Source organism: Hyla sarda, unplaced genomic scaffold (genome assembly GCF_029499605.1).
Source record: "Hyla sarda isolate aHylSar1 unplaced genomic scaffold, aHylSar1.hap1 scaffold_854, whole genome shotgun sequence".
Classification (NCBI taxonomy): Eukaryota; Metazoa; Chordata; class Amphibia; order Anura; family Hylidae; genus Hyla; species Hyla sarda.
The window spans coordinates 136,902-152,885 of NW_026610882.1; the positions used below are offsets into that span (position 1 = coordinate 136,902).

General features: G+C 45.2%; 7 non-coding genes and 1 pseudogene across 7 annotated transcripts; all 8 read left to right on the forward strand.

Annotated features, from left to right (window-relative positions):
- Window positions 1-545: 545 nt before the first annotated feature.
- Window positions 546-732, forward strand: LOC130347867 (U2 spliceosomal RNA). Its single transcript, XR_008885727.1, has one exon. It is a non-coding gene; the product is annotated as a U2 spliceosomal RNA (small nuclear RNA).
- A 2,087-nt stretch (window positions 733-2,819) lies between these two features.
- LOC130347923 (U2 spliceosomal RNA) lies at window positions 2,820-3,010 on the forward strand. The gene has a single exon (XR_008885774.1). It is a non-coding gene; the product is annotated as a U2 spliceosomal RNA (small nuclear RNA).
- Window positions 3,011-5,103: 2,093 nt separating this feature from the next.
- LOC130347924 (U2 spliceosomal RNA) lies at window positions 5,104-5,294 on the forward strand. Its single transcript, XR_008885775.1, has one exon. It is a non-coding gene; the product is annotated as a U2 spliceosomal RNA (small nuclear RNA).
- A 2,080-nt stretch (window positions 5,295-7,374) lies between these two features.
- LOC130347873 (U2 spliceosomal RNA) lies at window positions 7,375-7,511 on the forward strand (annotated as a pseudogene).
- Window positions 7,512-8,946: 1,435 nt separating this feature from the next.
- LOC130347868 (U2 spliceosomal RNA) lies at window positions 8,947-9,137 on the forward strand. The gene has a single exon (XR_008885728.1). It is a non-coding gene; the product is annotated as a U2 spliceosomal RNA (small nuclear RNA).
- Window positions 9,138-11,228: 2,091 nt separating this feature from the next.
- On the forward strand, window positions 11,229-11,419 carry LOC130347925 (U2 spliceosomal RNA). Its single transcript, XR_008885776.1, has one exon. It is a non-coding gene; the product is annotated as a U2 spliceosomal RNA (small nuclear RNA).
- A 2,089-nt stretch (window positions 11,420-13,508) lies between these two features.
- Window positions 13,509-13,699, forward strand: LOC130347926 (U2 spliceosomal RNA). Its single transcript, XR_008885777.1, has one exon. It is a non-coding gene; the product is annotated as a U2 spliceosomal RNA (small nuclear RNA).
- Window positions 13,700-15,796: 2,097 nt separating this feature from the next.
- Window positions 15,797-15,984, forward strand: LOC130347865 (U2 spliceosomal RNA; the record flags this gene model as incomplete). The annotated part of the gene is made up of 1 exon (XR_008885725.1): window positions 15,797-15,984. It is a non-coding gene; the product is annotated as a U2 spliceosomal RNA (small nuclear RNA).

Sequence of the window (15,984 nt, forward strand, 5' to 3'; positions counted from 1 at the left end):
GCGAGAGCCAAGTGCCCGAGAGATGGCTGCGGAGTGGACGAAACGGTGCTGCACATATTTTGGAACTGCCCTTTTGCACGGGAGCTTTGGAGGAAGGTAGGCCCACTTTTGAAGTGGGCCTGCGGCCTAAAAGATTTTAATCACGAATGTGTCTTTTACGGTCTTTTTAACTGCCCCAATTTTAAACAGCAGATGATCTGCTGGATGATTATTAATTGTTTTAAAAATGCCATCTGGAAAGTTAGGAACATCTTACTTTTTAAACATGATTTTATTGATGTTAAAAACTGTATAAAGCTGGCCCTGAGTGAGATGTACATCTATTACCTAAGAGACAAGAAACAGTTGGGGGCCAGCGAGGCAGCATCCATGTGGTGTCTGCCTCTATGGAACGAAATAACAGTATAATCAGTTTTTATGACATTTGTATAATGTTTTATCCTGCCATTTTTATTTTTTCTCCTTTTATTACTGGTTTTATTATTTGTATTTTAAAACTTTTGTGAACCTTTTATTATTTTGCATTTTAAATTTTGTATGGTTTCTTATTTATTCAATAAAATTTTGTTGAAACCTTTATCTGTTCTTATCAGTTTAATATCTGATACGTCCCCTATCTGGGGACCATATATTAAATGGATTTTTGAGAACGGGGGCCGATTTCGAAGCTTGCTTCCGTCGCCCTATGCATTGACCCGATATGGCAGTATCTTCGGGTACAGTGCACCACCCCCTTACAGGGTTAAAAAGAAAGATTCCTACTTTCATTGCTACCTGCTTGCTGGCTAGCCAGCTAGCCAGCCCTGTGGGCCTTGCTGCTGCTGCAGCCAAAAAACAAAAGGTGGTGGTGCTGCTGCTGCTTCTGCTGCTTCTGCTTCTGCTTGTGTCTGGCCGCTGTTGGAGCGTCCAGGCACAGGACTTCTGCTGCTGCTGACTAAATGGCCTCCTTAATTGGATCATTTGAGTAGCCAGCACACCTGTGCAGGTAGGGCATGACATGATAGGCAGCTGCCTTGATAGCGGGTGGGTGCTGAATGTTCCTAATTGACAAAATAAGATTAATGCTTATGAAGAAATATAAAATCTCATCCCTTCCCCAATATCGCGCCACACCCCTACCCCTTAATTCCCTGGTTGAACTTGATGGACATATGTCTTTTTTCGACCGTACTAACTATGAAACTATGTAACATAACATGGGGGGGGGGGGTCTCCTGGCTGTTCACACAGGTGTGTCATTGCTGTACATTGACCATGCATTGCTTCTGTGGTATTGCAAAGGCAAAGACAAATGCTTCCAGCCATCCATTGCACTAATGGATTGGTCATCAGCTGGCTGTCTATGTCCCGCATCAATATAGACCAAAGTACAGAGGGTTAGGCTATGCTATTGTGCACCTACCTGATGCATCAGAAGGTGCGAGGCCCTTGCTAAATTCTGTGCACAGACTTTGAGATCTATACTTTAGACTGTATCTAAACCTGCTCCAACATGGACTGACATTCTGGCCTACTTTCAGCCGATGCGACTTGTCTGTCGCTGAACAGTCGCTTTTTATGTATTCAGCACCTATGTATAATGTTGTAAAAATGCTCTAGAAGCTAAAGTCGCAGAAATGTCACACATATTTGGCCTGCAACTTTCTGTGCGACAAATTCAGACAGGAAAAATCAGTATAAATCCTTAGAAAATTATCCCCCAGTGTCTCCATCTGCTGGCGGTATTGAATAAGCATTGCTGCACTGATGGGGTATGCATTAGACGAAAAAAAAGAAGAAAAAGAAGAATAATACGCCCAGAAAAGAGGCGAAAAGGAGAAAAACGTAAAAAAACGTGAAAAAAAAGTAAGAGGAAGAGAAGGGAAAAAAGGTGGAAATGGGTTTAAAAGTGATTTCGGCGGAGAAATATATATATATATATATATATATATATATATATATATATACGCGCACACACACACATATATATAAACGTATTCTCCGTTGAGATATTGCAGCCGCTGCTGTGTCCAGGCCCAGGAGCCTTAGCACTGTGCTGTGATGTCACTCAATACCACTGACATCACTAGGTGTAAACAACATCTCTCCTTTGCTGTGTATGTGACTATGGAGCTGTTTGGTGATGTCGTCTATTATGGCCTTCATAGAAGCAACAGGAGATTGTTGCATCCATCTAGAACCCTCAGAACTACAGTGCTATGATGTCACTCACTTCCACAGGCCTTGCAGACTGTAAACAACAACAACCCAGCTTTGTTGTGTATGTAACCATAGGGATTTGTGATGTCACCTAGAACCTTCACAGCAGCGACAGCTTTATGAGGAGCATCAGCACTGCTCTGCCTGAGCAGAACCATCACCGCCATAGGTTGTCAAATAACCCGGGTTTAACCCACACAGGTAAGTCCAATGGGGTGCAGGCATGTCCTCTATGCTTACAGCTTCCCGTGGGTGTTGGTTTGATACCGTTTGGGGACAGCCAAGGAGGCATCTGCAGGCAACAAAGGTAGGTGTGTGCTTGTGTGTGTGTTTCCTATGCAGATCCTAAGCCCAGTGTCACATGCAAGTAGGAGGAGTAAGAAGGGTTCCTGGCAAATCCGGGTTATGGATTGCATTTAAAAAGGCCCCGTGGGAGTGCAATGGGCCCCTGTCTTGCTGCTTAGCAATAATGGTATGGGTTTAGGTTCTGCTGTGTGTACTGGTGGTTGACTGCCCCCCAGCCCAGAGTGTGCATGGAAAATTGTCTGGCAGCCTCCCTGACAGCAAGCAGTGATAGTGCCCATGAAGGGCACCTTGTTGGGCCCGCCCCTTTCACGGTTATCGCTTCTCGGCCTTTTGGCTAAGATCAAGTGTAGTATCTGTTCTTATCAGTTTAATATCTGATACGTCCCCTATCTGGGGACCATATATTAAATGGATTTTTGAGAACGGGGGCCGATTTCGAAGCTTGCTTCCGTCGCCCTATGCATTGACCCGATATGGCAGTATCTTCGGGTACAGTGCACCACCCCCTTACAGGGTTAAAAAGAAAGATTCCTACTTTCATTGCTACCTGCTTGCTGGCTAGCCAGCTAGCCAGCCCTGTGGGCCTTGCTGCTGCTGCAGCCAAAAAACAAAAGGTGGTGCTGCTGCTGCTTCTGCTGCTTCTGCTTCTGCTTGTGTCTGGCCGCTGTTGGAGCATCCAGGCACAGGACTTCTGCTGCTGCTGACTAAATGGCCTCCTTAATTGGATCATTTGAGTAGCCAGCACACCTGTGCAGGTAGGGCATGACATGATAGGCAGCTGCCTTGATAGCGGGTGGGTGCTGAATGTTCCTAATTGACAAAATAAGATTAATGCTTATGAAGAAATATAAAATCTCATCCCTTCCCCAATATCGCGCCACACCCCTACCCCTTAATTCCCTGGTTGAACTTGATGGACATATGTCTTTTTTCGACCGTACTAACTATGTAACTATGTAACATAACATGGGGGGGGGGGGGGTCTCCTGGCTGTTCACACAGGTGTGTCATTGCTGTACATTGACCATGCATTGCTTCTGTGGTATTGCAAAGGCAAAGACAAATGCTTCCAGCCATCCATTGCACTAATGGATTGGTCATCAGCTGGCTGACTATGTCCCGCATCAATATAGACCAAAGTACAGAGGGTTAGGCTATGCTATTGTGCACCTACCTGATGCATCAGAAGGTGCGAGGCCCTTGCTAAATTCTGTGCACAGACTTTGAGATCTATACTTTAGACTGTATCTAAACCTGCTCCAACATGGACTGACATTCTGGCCTACTTTCAGCCGATGCGACTTGTCTGTCGCTGAACAGTCGCTTTTTATGTATTCAGCACCTATGTATAATGTTGTAAAAATGCTCTAGAAGCTAAAGTCGCAGAAATGTCACACATATTTGGCCTGCAACTTTCTGTGCGACAAATTCAGACAGGAAAAATCAGTATAAATCCTTAGAAAATTATCCCCCAGTGTCTCCATCTGCTGGCGGTATTGAATAAGCATTGCTGCACTGATGGGGTATGCATTAGACGAAAAAAAAGAAGAAAAAGAAGAATAATACGCCCAGAAAAGAGGCGAAAAGGAGAAAAACGTAAAAAAACGTGAAAAAAAAGTAAGAGGAAGAGAAGGGAAAAAAAGGTGGAAATGGGTTTAAAAGTGATTTCGGCGGAGAAATATATATATATATATATATCTATATATATATATATATATATATATACGCGCACACACACACATATATATAAACGTATTCTCCGTTGAGATATTGCAGCCGCTGCTGTGTCCAGGCCCAGGAGCCTTAGCACTGTGCTGTGATGTCACTCAATACCACTGACATCACTAGGTGTAAACAACATCTCTCCTTTGCTGTGTATGTGACTATGGAGCTGTTTGGTGATGTCGTCTATTATGGCCTTCATAGAAGCAACAGGAGATTGTTGCATCCATCTAGAACCCTCAGAACTACAGTGCTATGATGTCACTCACTTCCACAGGCCTTGCAGAGTGTAAACAACAACAACCCAGCTTTGTTGTGTATGTAACCATAGGGATTTGTGATGTCACCTAGAACCTTCACAGCAGCGACAGCTTTATGAGGAGCATCAGCACTGCTCTGCCTGAGCAGAACCATCACCGCCATAGGTTGTCAAATAACCCGGGTTTAACCCACACAGGTAAGTCCAATGGGGTGCAGGCATGTCCTCTATGCTTACAGCTTCCCGTGGGTGTTGGTTTGATACCGTTTGGGGACAGCCAAGGAGGCATCTGCAGGCAACAAAGGTAGGTGTGTGCTTGTGTGTGTGTTTCCTATGCAGATCCTAAGCCCAGTGTCACATGCAAGTAGGAGGAGTAAGAAGGGTTCCTGGCAAATCCGGGTTATGGATAGCATTTAAAAAGGCCCCGCGGGAGTGCAATGGGCCCCTGTCTTGCTGCTTAGCAATAATGGTATGGGTTTAGGTTCTGCTGTGTGTACTGGTGGTTGACTGCCCCCCAGCCCAGAGTGTGCATGGAAAATTGTCTGGCAGCCTCCCTGACAGCAAGCAGTGATAGTGCCCATGAAGGGCACCTTGTTGGGCCCGCCCCTTTCACGGTTATCGCTTCTCGGCCTTTTGGCTAAGATCAAGTGTAGTATCTGTTCTTATCAGTTTAATATCTGATACGTCCCCTATCTGGGGACCATATATTAAATGGATTTTTGAGAACGGGGGCCGATTTCGAAGCTTGCTTCCGTCGCCCTATGCATTGACCCGATATGGCAGTATCTTCGGGTACAGTGCACCACCCCCTTACAGGGTTAAAAAGAAAGATTCCTACTTTCATTGCTACCTGCTTGCTGGCTAGCCAGCTAGCCAGCCCTGTGGGCCTTGCTGCTGCTGCAGCCAAAAAACAAAAGGTGGTGCTGCTGCTGCTTCTGCTGCTTCTGCTTCTGCTTGTGTCTGGCCGCTGTTGGAGCGTCCAGGCACAGGACTTCTGCTGCTGCTGACTAAATGGCCTCCTTAATTGGATCATTTGAGTAGCCAGCACACCTGTGCAGGTAGGGCATGACATGATAGGCAGCTGCCTTGATAGCGGGTGGGTGCTGAATGTTCCTAATTGACAAAATAAGATTAATGCTTATGAAGAAATATAAAATCTCATCCCTTCCCCAATATCGCGCCACACCCCTACCCCTTAATTCCCTGGTTGAACTTGATGGACATATGTCTTTTTTCGACCGTACTAACTATGTAACTATGTAACATAACATGGGGGGGGGGGGGGGGGTCTCCTGGCTGTTCACACAGGTGTGTCATTGCTGTACATTGACCATGCATTGCTTCTGTGGTATTGCAAAGGCAAAGACAAATGCTTCCAGCCATCCATTGCACTAATGGATTGGTCATCAGCTGGCTGTCTATGTCCCGCATCAATATAGACCAAAGTACAGAGGGTTAGGCTATGCTATTGTGCACCTACCTGATGCATCAGAAGGTGCGAGGCCCTTGCTAAATTCTGTGCACAGACTTTGAGATCTATACTTTAGACTGTATCTAAACCTGCTCCAACATGGACTGACATTCTGGCCTACTTTCAGCCGATGCGACTTGTCTGTCGCTGAACAGTCGCTTTTTATGTATTCAGCACCTATGTATAATGTTGTAAAAATGCTCTAGAAGCTAAAGTCGCAGAAATGTCACACATATTTGGCCTGCAACTTTCTGTGCGACAAATTCAGACAGGAAAAATCGGTATAAATCCTTAGAAAATTATCCCCCAGTGTCTCCATCTGCTGGCGGTATTGAATAAGCATTGCTGCACTGATGGGGTATGCATTAGATGAAAAAAAAGAAGAAAAAGAAGAATAATACGCCCAGAAAAGAGGCGAAAAGGAGAAAAACGTAAAAAAACGTGAAAAAAAAGTAAGAGGAAGAGAAGGGAAAAAAAGGTGGAAATGGGTTTAAAAGTGATTTCGGCGGAGAAATATATATATATATATATATATATATATATATACGCGCACACACACACATATATATAAACGTATTCTCCGTTGAGATATTGCAGCCGCTGCTGTGTCCAGGCCCAGGAGCCTTAGCACTGTGCTGTGATGTCACTCAATACCACTGACATCACTAGGTGTAAACAACATCTCTCCTTTGCTGTGTATGTGACTATGGAGCTGTTTGGTGATGTCGTCTATTATGGCCTTCATAGAAGCAACAGGAGATTGTTGCATCCATCTAGAACCCTCAGAACTACAGTGCTATGATGTCACTCACTTCCACAGGCCTTGCAGAGTGTAAACAACAACAACCCAGCTTTGTTGTGTATGTAACCATAGGGATTTGTGATGTCACCTAGAACCTTCACAGCAGCGACAGCTTTATGAGGAGCATCAGCACTGCTCTGCCTGAGCAGAACCATCACCGCCATAGGTTGTCAAATAACCCGGGTTTAACCCACACAGGTAAGTCCAATGGGGTGCAGGCATGTCCTCTATGCTTACAGCTTCCCGTGGGTGTTGGTTTGATACCGTTTGGGGACAGCCAAGGAGGCATCTGCAGGCAACAAAGGTAGGTGTGTGCTTGTGTGTGTTTCCTATGCAGATCCTAAGCCCAGTGTCACATGCAAGTAGGAGGAGTAAGAAGGGTTCCTGGCAAATCCGGGTTATGGATTGCATTTAAAAAGGCCCCGTGGGAGTGCAATGGGCCCCTGTCTTGCTGCTTAGCAATAATGGTATGGGTTTAGGTTCTGCTGTGTGTACTGGTGGTTGACTGCCCCCCAGCCCAGAGTGTGCATGGAAAATTGTCTGGCAGCCTCCCTGACAGCAAGCAGTGATAGTGCCCATGAAGGGCACCTTGTTGGGCCCGCCCCTTTCACGGTTATCGCTTCTCGGCCTTTTGGCTAAGATCAAGTGTAGTATCTGCTCACTTGGTCTGGTCAGAGGGTGTCTGGGGTACCCGGCTCCTTGGCCTGGGGGGATCGTCCTTCTTAACGGAGGGACTTCACCCCCCTGCTGCTATTAGGGAGCCGGCTTAGTCCCCAGACAACGGGAGGCGATCACCCTTCACTGCCCACTCTTTGGTGGGGGAGTGTTTTTCTGTCCCTGCCTGGACACGCCTATTGAAGATGGAAGAGATCATGGACACCTCTCAATCTGTTGGAGAGGAGGTTCCTTTTTTTGGGAAGATCAAGAATGGGGTCCGGATCCTGCTGAAAGACCTTGAGAAGAAAAGAAGAGGACTTTCCTTTGTAATGGAGGAAATTCTTTTTGGAGTTTTGGAAATTGCAAAGACACAAATCCTTTCCATGTTGGAATTTCCAAAGAAAGGGTGCTTTGATGTTATTTTGGTTTCCGAAGAGGATTATGATTTATTTTGGAAGAAATTTGAGACAATCAAGTCTGATCCAGTGTGGGAGGGCGTGGAAGTCATTCCCCACTTTCCCAGGAGAGAAAGAATTTTAACGGTGAGGATGTATAGTCCTTACGTCCCTGAGGAGGATATTATAATTCTTTTGACCCAATTTTGTGAGGAAATTGCGTCACTTGGGAAAATTTATAATCAGTATGGAGTCTGGACAACAAAGTGGAGATTTAAAGTAAAGTTCAAGGAAGACGCAGATGGAAGAGTTCTTTATCCCCCTGCCCGTTTTAAAATAGGGGTTATCAATGGAGATATGTTTTTTGCAGGTATGCAGAATTTCTGTAGAAAATGCAAGAAATATGGCCATTTAAAGGAAGAGTGCACCTCAATGTGGTGCCAAAAATGCCAAAAAGAAGGTCATGAAATCGAATCCTGTAGCCAAAAAAGTAAATGTAATTTATGTAACAAAATTGGTCACATGTATGTGAACTGTCCAAAGAGGAAGAAGAAAAGAGAAGAAGAAGTTTCTGAACAAGAGCCAGAAATTAAAAGATCTGTGGTAACCCAAGAGCCAAAAATTGTTGGAAAAGAGATGATAGTAGAAGAAAAGAACATTGGAGAGCATAAGAGTAAAAAGAAAAATGAAGAGCCGGTGAGAGATTTAAGAGGATATTCAGGGTCTTTCCAAACTATTTTGGAGAGAGCTCCAGATGAGGAAAGAGAATTGTTCTTACAGGACCTGGATAATCTATTATCCACCTTTAAAGCCAAGTTGCCTGCAGTAAGAAACAAAGTTTATGATTCTTTTCGCCCTGACGTGGATCGATTTATGGTAACTTATAAAATACCGGCCTGGTTGGCCATCCCAGTAAAAAGGGAAATGGAAAAAGGAAGCTTAACCTATGGTTTAATTGATTACTTGGCAGTTTACGCCCGGAGAAAGGGAATGAATTTGTTATAATTTTGGAATGTTTATTATTTTTATTGTTGTTATAATATTTTATTTCAATTTGTCTTTTTTTAGGAATAAATAAAAGTGTTACCTGATGATGAACAAAACAATCGAGTCCATATAAGATCTTGGAGCTCTGATTGAGTTCTGAGGGCTAACTTAAAAAAAAAAAAAAAATCTGTTCTTATCAGTTTAATATCTGATACGTCCCCTATCTGGGGACCATATATTAAATGGATTTTTGAGAACGGGGGCCGATTTCGAAGCTTGCTTCCGTCGCCCTATGCATTGACCCGATATGGCAGTATCTTCGGGTACAGTGCACCACCCCCTTACAGGGTTAAAAAGAAAGATTCCTACTTTCATTGCTACCTGCTTGCTGGCTAGCCAGCTAGCCAGCCCTGTGGGCCTTGCTGCTGCTGCAGCCAAAAAACAAAAGGTGGTGCTGCTGCTGCTGCTTCTGCTTCTGCTTCTGCTTGTGTCTGGCCGCTGTTGGAGCGTCCAGGCACAGGACTTCTGCTGCTGCTGACTAAATGGCCTCCTTAATTGGATCATTTGAGTAGCCAGCACACCTGTGCAGGTAGGGCATGACATGATAGGCAGCTGCCTTGATAGCGGGTGGGTGCTGAATGTTCCTAATTGACAAAATAAGATTAATGCTTATGAAGAAATATAAAATCTCATCCCTTCCCCAATATCGCGCCACACCCCTACCCCTTAATTCCCTGGTTGAACTTGATGGACATATGTCTTTTTTCGACCGTACTAACTATGTAACTATGTAACATAACATGGGGGGGGGGGGGGGGTCTCCTGGCTGTTCACACAGGTGTGTCATTGCTGTACATTGACCATGCATTGCTTCTGTGGTATTGCAAAGGCAAAGACAAATGCTTCCAGCCATCCATTGCACTAATGGATTGGTCATCAGCTGGCTGTCTATGTCCCGCATCAATATAGACCAAAGTACAGAGGGTTAGGCTATGCTATTGTGCACCTACCTGATGCATCAGAAGGTGCGAGGCCCTTGCTAAATTCTGTGCACAGACTTTGAGATCTATACTTTAGACTGTATCTAAACCTGCTCCAACATGGACTGACATTCTGGCCTACTTTCAGCCGATGCGACTTGTCTGTCGCTGAACAGTCGCTTTTTATGTATTCAGCACCTATGTATAATGTTGTAAAAATGCTCTAGAAGCTAAAGTCGCAGAAATGTCACACATATTTGGCCTGCAACTTTCTGTGCGACAAATTCAGACAGGAAAAATCAGTATAAATCCTTAGAAAATTATCCCCCAGTGTCTCCATCTGCTGGCGGTATTGAATAAGCATTGCTGCACTGATGGGGTATGCATTAGACGAAAAAAAAGAAGAAAAAGAAGAATAATACGCCCAGAAAAGAGGCGAAAAGGAGAAAAACGTAAAAAAACGTGAAAAAAAAGTAAGAGGAAGAGAAGGGAAAAAAAGGTGGAAATGGGTTTAAAAGTGATTTCGGCGGAGAAATATATATATATATATATATATATATATATATATATATATATACGCGCACACACACACATATATATAAACGTATTCTCCGTTGAGATATTGCAGCCGCTGCTGTGTCCAGGCCCAGGAGCCTTAGCACTGTGCTGTGATGTCACTCAATACCACTGACATCACTAGGTGTAAACAACATCTCTCCTTTGCTGTGTATGTGACTATGGAGCTGTTTGGTGATGTCGTCTATTATGGCCTTCATAGAAGCAACAGGAGATTGTTGCATCCATCTAGAATCCTCAGAACTACAGTGCTATGATGTCACTCACTTCCACAGGCCTTGCAGAGTGTAAACAACAACAACCCAGCTTTGTTGTGTATGTAACCATAGGGATTTGTGATGTCACCTAGAACCTTCACAGCAGCGACAGCTTTATGAGGAGCATCAGCACTGCTCTGCCTGAGCAGAACCATCACCGCCATAGGTTGTCAAATAACCCGGGTTTAACCCACACAGGTAAGTCCAATGGGGTGCAGGCATGTCCTCTATGCTTACAGCTTCCCGTGGGTGTTGGTTTGATACCGTTTGGGGACAGCCAAGGAGGCATCTGCAGGCAACAAAGGTAGGTGTGTGCTTGTGTGTGTGTTTCCTATGCAGATCCTAAGCCCAGTGTCACATGCAAGTAGGAGGAGTAAGAAGGGTTCCTGGCAAATCCGGGTTATGGATTGCATTTAAAAAGGCCCCGTGGGAGTGCAATGGGCCCCTGTCTTGCTGCTTAGCAATAATGGTATGGGTTTAGGTTCTGCTGTGTGTACTGGTGGTTGACTGCCCCCCAGCCCAGAGTGTGCATGGAAAATTGTCTGGCAGCCTCCCTGACAGCAAGCAGTGATAGTGCCCATGAAGGGCACCTTGTTGGGCCCGCCCCTTTCATGGTTATCGCTTCTCGGCCTTTTGGCTAAGATCAAGTGTAGTATCTGTTCTTATCAGTTTAATATCTGATACGTCCCCTATCTGGGGACCATATATTAAATGGATTTTTGAGAACGGGGGCCGATTTCGAAGCTTGCTTCCGTCGCCCTATGCATTGACCCGATATGGCAGTATCTTCGGGTACAGTGCACCACCCCCTTACAGGGTTAAAAAGAAAGATTCCTACTTTCATTGCTACCTGCTTGCTGGCTAGCCAGCTAGCCAGCCCTGTGGGCCTTGCTGCTGCTGCAGCCAAAAAACAAAAGGTGGTGCTGCTGCTGCTTCTGCTGCTTCTGCTGCTTCTGCTTGTGTCTGGCCGCTGTTGGAGCGTCCAGGCACAGGACTTCTGCTGCTGCTGACTAAATGGCCTCCTTAATTGGATCATTTGAGTAGCCAGCACACCTGTGCAGGTAGGGCATGACATGATAGGCAGCTGCCTTGATAGCGGGTGGGTGCTGAATGTTCCTAATTGACAAAATAAGATTAATGCTTATGAAGAAATATAAAATCTCATCCCTTCCCCAATATCGCGCCACACCCCTACCCCTTAATTCCCTGGTTGAACTTGATGGACATATGTCTTTTTTCGACCGTACTAACTATGTAACTATGTAACATAACATGGGGGGGGGGAGGGGGGGGGGGGTCTCCTGGCTGTTCACACAGGTGTGTCATTGCTGTACATTGACCATGCATTGCTTCTGTGGTATTGCAAAGGCAAAGACAAATGCTTCCAGCCATCCATTGCACTAATGGATTGGTCATCAGCTGGCTGTCTATGTCCCGCATCAATATAGACCAAAGTACAGAGGGTTAGGCTATGCTATTGTGCACCTACCTGATGCATCAGAAGGTGCGAGGCCCTTGCTAAATTCTGTGCACAGACTTTGAGATCTATACTTTAGACTGTATCTAAACCTGCTCCAACATGGACTGACATTCTGGCCTACTTTCAGCCGATGCGACTTGTCTGTCGCTGAACAGTCGCTTTTTATGTATTCAGCACCTATTTATAATGTTGTAAAAATGCTCTAGAAGCTAAAGTCGCAGAAATGTCACACATATTTGGCCTGCAACTTTCTGTGCGACAAATTCAGACAGGAAAAATCAGTATAAATCCTTAGAAAATTATCCCCCAGTGTCTCCATCTGCTGGCGGTATTGAATAAGCATTGCTGCACTGATGGGGTATGCATTAGACGAAAAAAAAGAAGAAAAAGAAGAATAATACGCCCAGAAAAGAGGCAAAAAGGAGAAAAACGTAAAAAAACGTGAAAAAAAAGTAAGAGGAAGAGAAGGGAAAAAAAGGTGGAAATGGGTTTAAAAGTGATTTCGGCGGAGAAATATATATATATATATATATATATATATATACGCGCACACACACACATATATATAAACGTATTCTCCGTTGAGATATTGCAGCCGCTGCTGTGTCCAGGCCCAGGAGCCTTAGCACTGTGCTGTGATGTCACTCAATACCACTGACATCACTAGGTGTAAACAACATCTCTCCTTTGCTGTGTATGTGACTATGGAGCTGTTTGGTGATGTCGTCTATTATGGCCTTCATAGAAGCAACAGGAGATTGTTGCATCCATCTAGAACCCTCAGAACTACAGTGCTATGATGTCACTCACTTCCACAGGCCTTGCAGAGTGTAAACAACAACAACCCAGCTTTGTTGTGTATGTAACCATAGGGATTTGTGATGTCACCTAGAACCTTCACAGCAGCGACAGCTTTATGAGGAGCATCAGCACTGCTCTGCCTGAGCAGAACCATCACCGCCATAGGTTGTCAAATAACCCGGGTTTAACCCACACAGGTAAGTCCAATGGGGTGCAGGCATGTCCTCTATGCTTACAGCTTCCCGTGGGTGTTGGTTTGATACCGTTTGGGGACAGCCAAGGAGGCATCTGCAGGCAACAAAGGTAGGTGTGTGCTTGTGTGTGTGTTTCCTATGCAGATCCTAAGCCCAGTGTCACATGCAAGTAGGAGGAGTAAGAAGGGTTCCTGGCAAATCCGGGTTATGGATTGCATTTAAAAAGGCCCCGTGGGAGTGCAATGGTCCCCTGTCTTGCTGCTTAGCAATAATGGTATGGGTTTAGGTTCTGCTGTGTGTACTGGTGGTTGACTGCCCCCCAGCCCAGAGTGTGCATGGAAAATTGTCTGGCAGCCTCCCTGACAGCAAGCAGTGATAGTGCCCATGAAGGGCACCTTGTTGGGCCCGCCCCTTTCACGGTTATCGCTTCTCGGCCTTTTGGCTAAGATCAAGTGTAGTATCTGTTCTTATCAGTTTAATATCTGATACGTCCCCTATCTGGGGACCATATATTAAATGGATTTTTGAGAACGGGGGCCGATTTCGAAGCTTGCTTCCGTCGCCCTATGCATTGACCCGATATGGCAGTATCTTCGGGTACAGTGCACCACCCCCTTACAGGGTTAAAAAGAAAGATTCCTACTTTCATTGCTACCTGCTTGCTGGCTAGCCAGCTAGCCAGCCCTGTGGGCCTTGCTGCTGCTGCAGCCAAAAAACAAAAGGTGGTGCTGCTGCTGCTTCTGCTGCTTCTGCTTGTGTCTGGCCGCTGTTGGAGCGTCCAGGCACAGGACTTCTGCTGCTGCTGACTAAATGGCCTCCTTAATTGGATCATTTGAGTAGCCAGCACACCTGTGCAGGTAGGGCATGACATGATAGGCAGCTGCCTTGATAGCGGGTGGGTGCTGAATGTTCCTAATTGACAAAATAAGATTAATGCTTATGAAGAAATATAAAATCTCATCCCTTCCCCAATATCGCGCCACACCCCTACCCCTTAATTCCCTGGTTGAACTTGATGGACATATGTCTTTTTTCGACCGTACTAACTATGTAACTATGAAACATAACATGGGGGGGGGAGGGGGGGGGGTCTCCTGGCTGTTCACACAGGTGTGTCATTGCTGTACATTGACCATGCATTGCTTCTGTGGTATTGCAAAGGCAAAGACAAATGCTTCCAGCCATCCATTGCACTAATGGATTGGTCATCAGCTGGCTGTCTATGTCCCGCATCAATATAGACCAAAGTACAGAGGGTTAGGCTATGCTATTGTGCACCTACCTGATGCATCAGAAGGTGCGAGGCCCTTGCTAAATTCTGTGCACAGACTTTGAGATCTATACTTTAGACTGTATCTAAACCTGCTCCAACATGGACTGACATTCTGGCCTACTTTCAGCCGATGCGACTTGTCTGTCGCTGAACAGTCGCTTTTTATGTATTCAGCACCTATGTATAATGTTGTAAAAATGCTCTAGAAGCTAAAGTCGCAGAAATGTCACACATATTTGGCCTGCAACTTTCTGTGCGACAAATTCAGACAGGAAAAATCAATATAAATCCTTAGAAAATTATCCCCCAGTGTCTCCATCTGCTGGCGGTATTGAATAAGCATTGCTGCACTGATGGGGTATGCATTAGACGAAAAAAAAGAAGAAAAAGAAGAATAATACGCCCAGAAAAGAGGCAAAAAGGAGAAAAACGTAAAAAAACGTGAAAAAAAAGTAAGAGGAAGAGAAGGGAAAAAAAGGTGGAAATGGGTTTAAAAGTGATTTCGGCGGAGAAATATATATATATATATATATATATATATATATATATATATATATATACATACGCGCACACACACACATATATATAAACGTATTCTCCGTTGAGATATTGCAGCCGCTGCTGTGTCCAGGCCCAGGAGCCTTAGCACTGTGCTGTGATGTCACTCAATACCACTGACATCACTAGGTGTAAACAACATCTCTCCTTTGCTGTGTATGTGACTATGGAGCTGTTTGGTGATGTCGTCTATTATGGCCTTCATAGAAGCAACAGGAGATTGTTGCATCCATCTAGAACCCTCAGAACTACAGTGCTATGATGTCACTCACTTCCACAGGCCTTGCAGAGTGTAAACAACAACAACCCAGCTTTGTTGTGTATGTAACCATAGGGATTTGTGATGTCACCTAGAACCTTCACAGCAGCGACAGCTTTATGAGGAGCATCAGCACTGCTCTGCCTGAGCAGAACCATCACCGCCATAGGTTGTCAAATAACCCGGGTTTAACCCACACAGGTAAGTCCAATGGGGTGCAGGCATGTCCTCTATGCTTACAGCTTCCCGTGGGTGTTGGTTTGATACCGTTTGGGGACAGCCAAGGAGGCATCTGCAGGCAACAAAGGTAGGTGTGTGCTTGTGTGTGTGTTTCCTATGCAGATCCTAAGCCCAGTGTCACATGCAAGTAGGAGGAGTAAGAAGGGTTCCTGGCAAATCCGGGTTATGGATTGCATTTAAAAAGGCCCCGTGGGAGTGCAATGGGCCCCTGTCTTGCTGCTTAGCAATAATGGTATGGGTTTAGGTTCTGCTGTGTGTACTGGTGGTTGACTGCCCCCCAGCCCAGAGTGTGCATGGAAAATTGTCTGGCAGCCTCCCTGACAGCAAGCAGTGATAGTGCCCATGAAGGGCACCTTGTTGGGCCCGCCCCTTTCACGGTTATCGCTTCTCGGCCTTTTGGCTAAGATCAAGTGTAGTATCTGTTCTTATCAGTTTAATATCTGATACGTCCCCTATCTGGGGACCATATATTAAATGGATTTTTGAGAACGGGGGCCGATTTCGAAGCTTGCTTCCGTCGCCCTATGCATTGACCCGATTCGGCAGTATCTTCGGGTACAGTGCACCA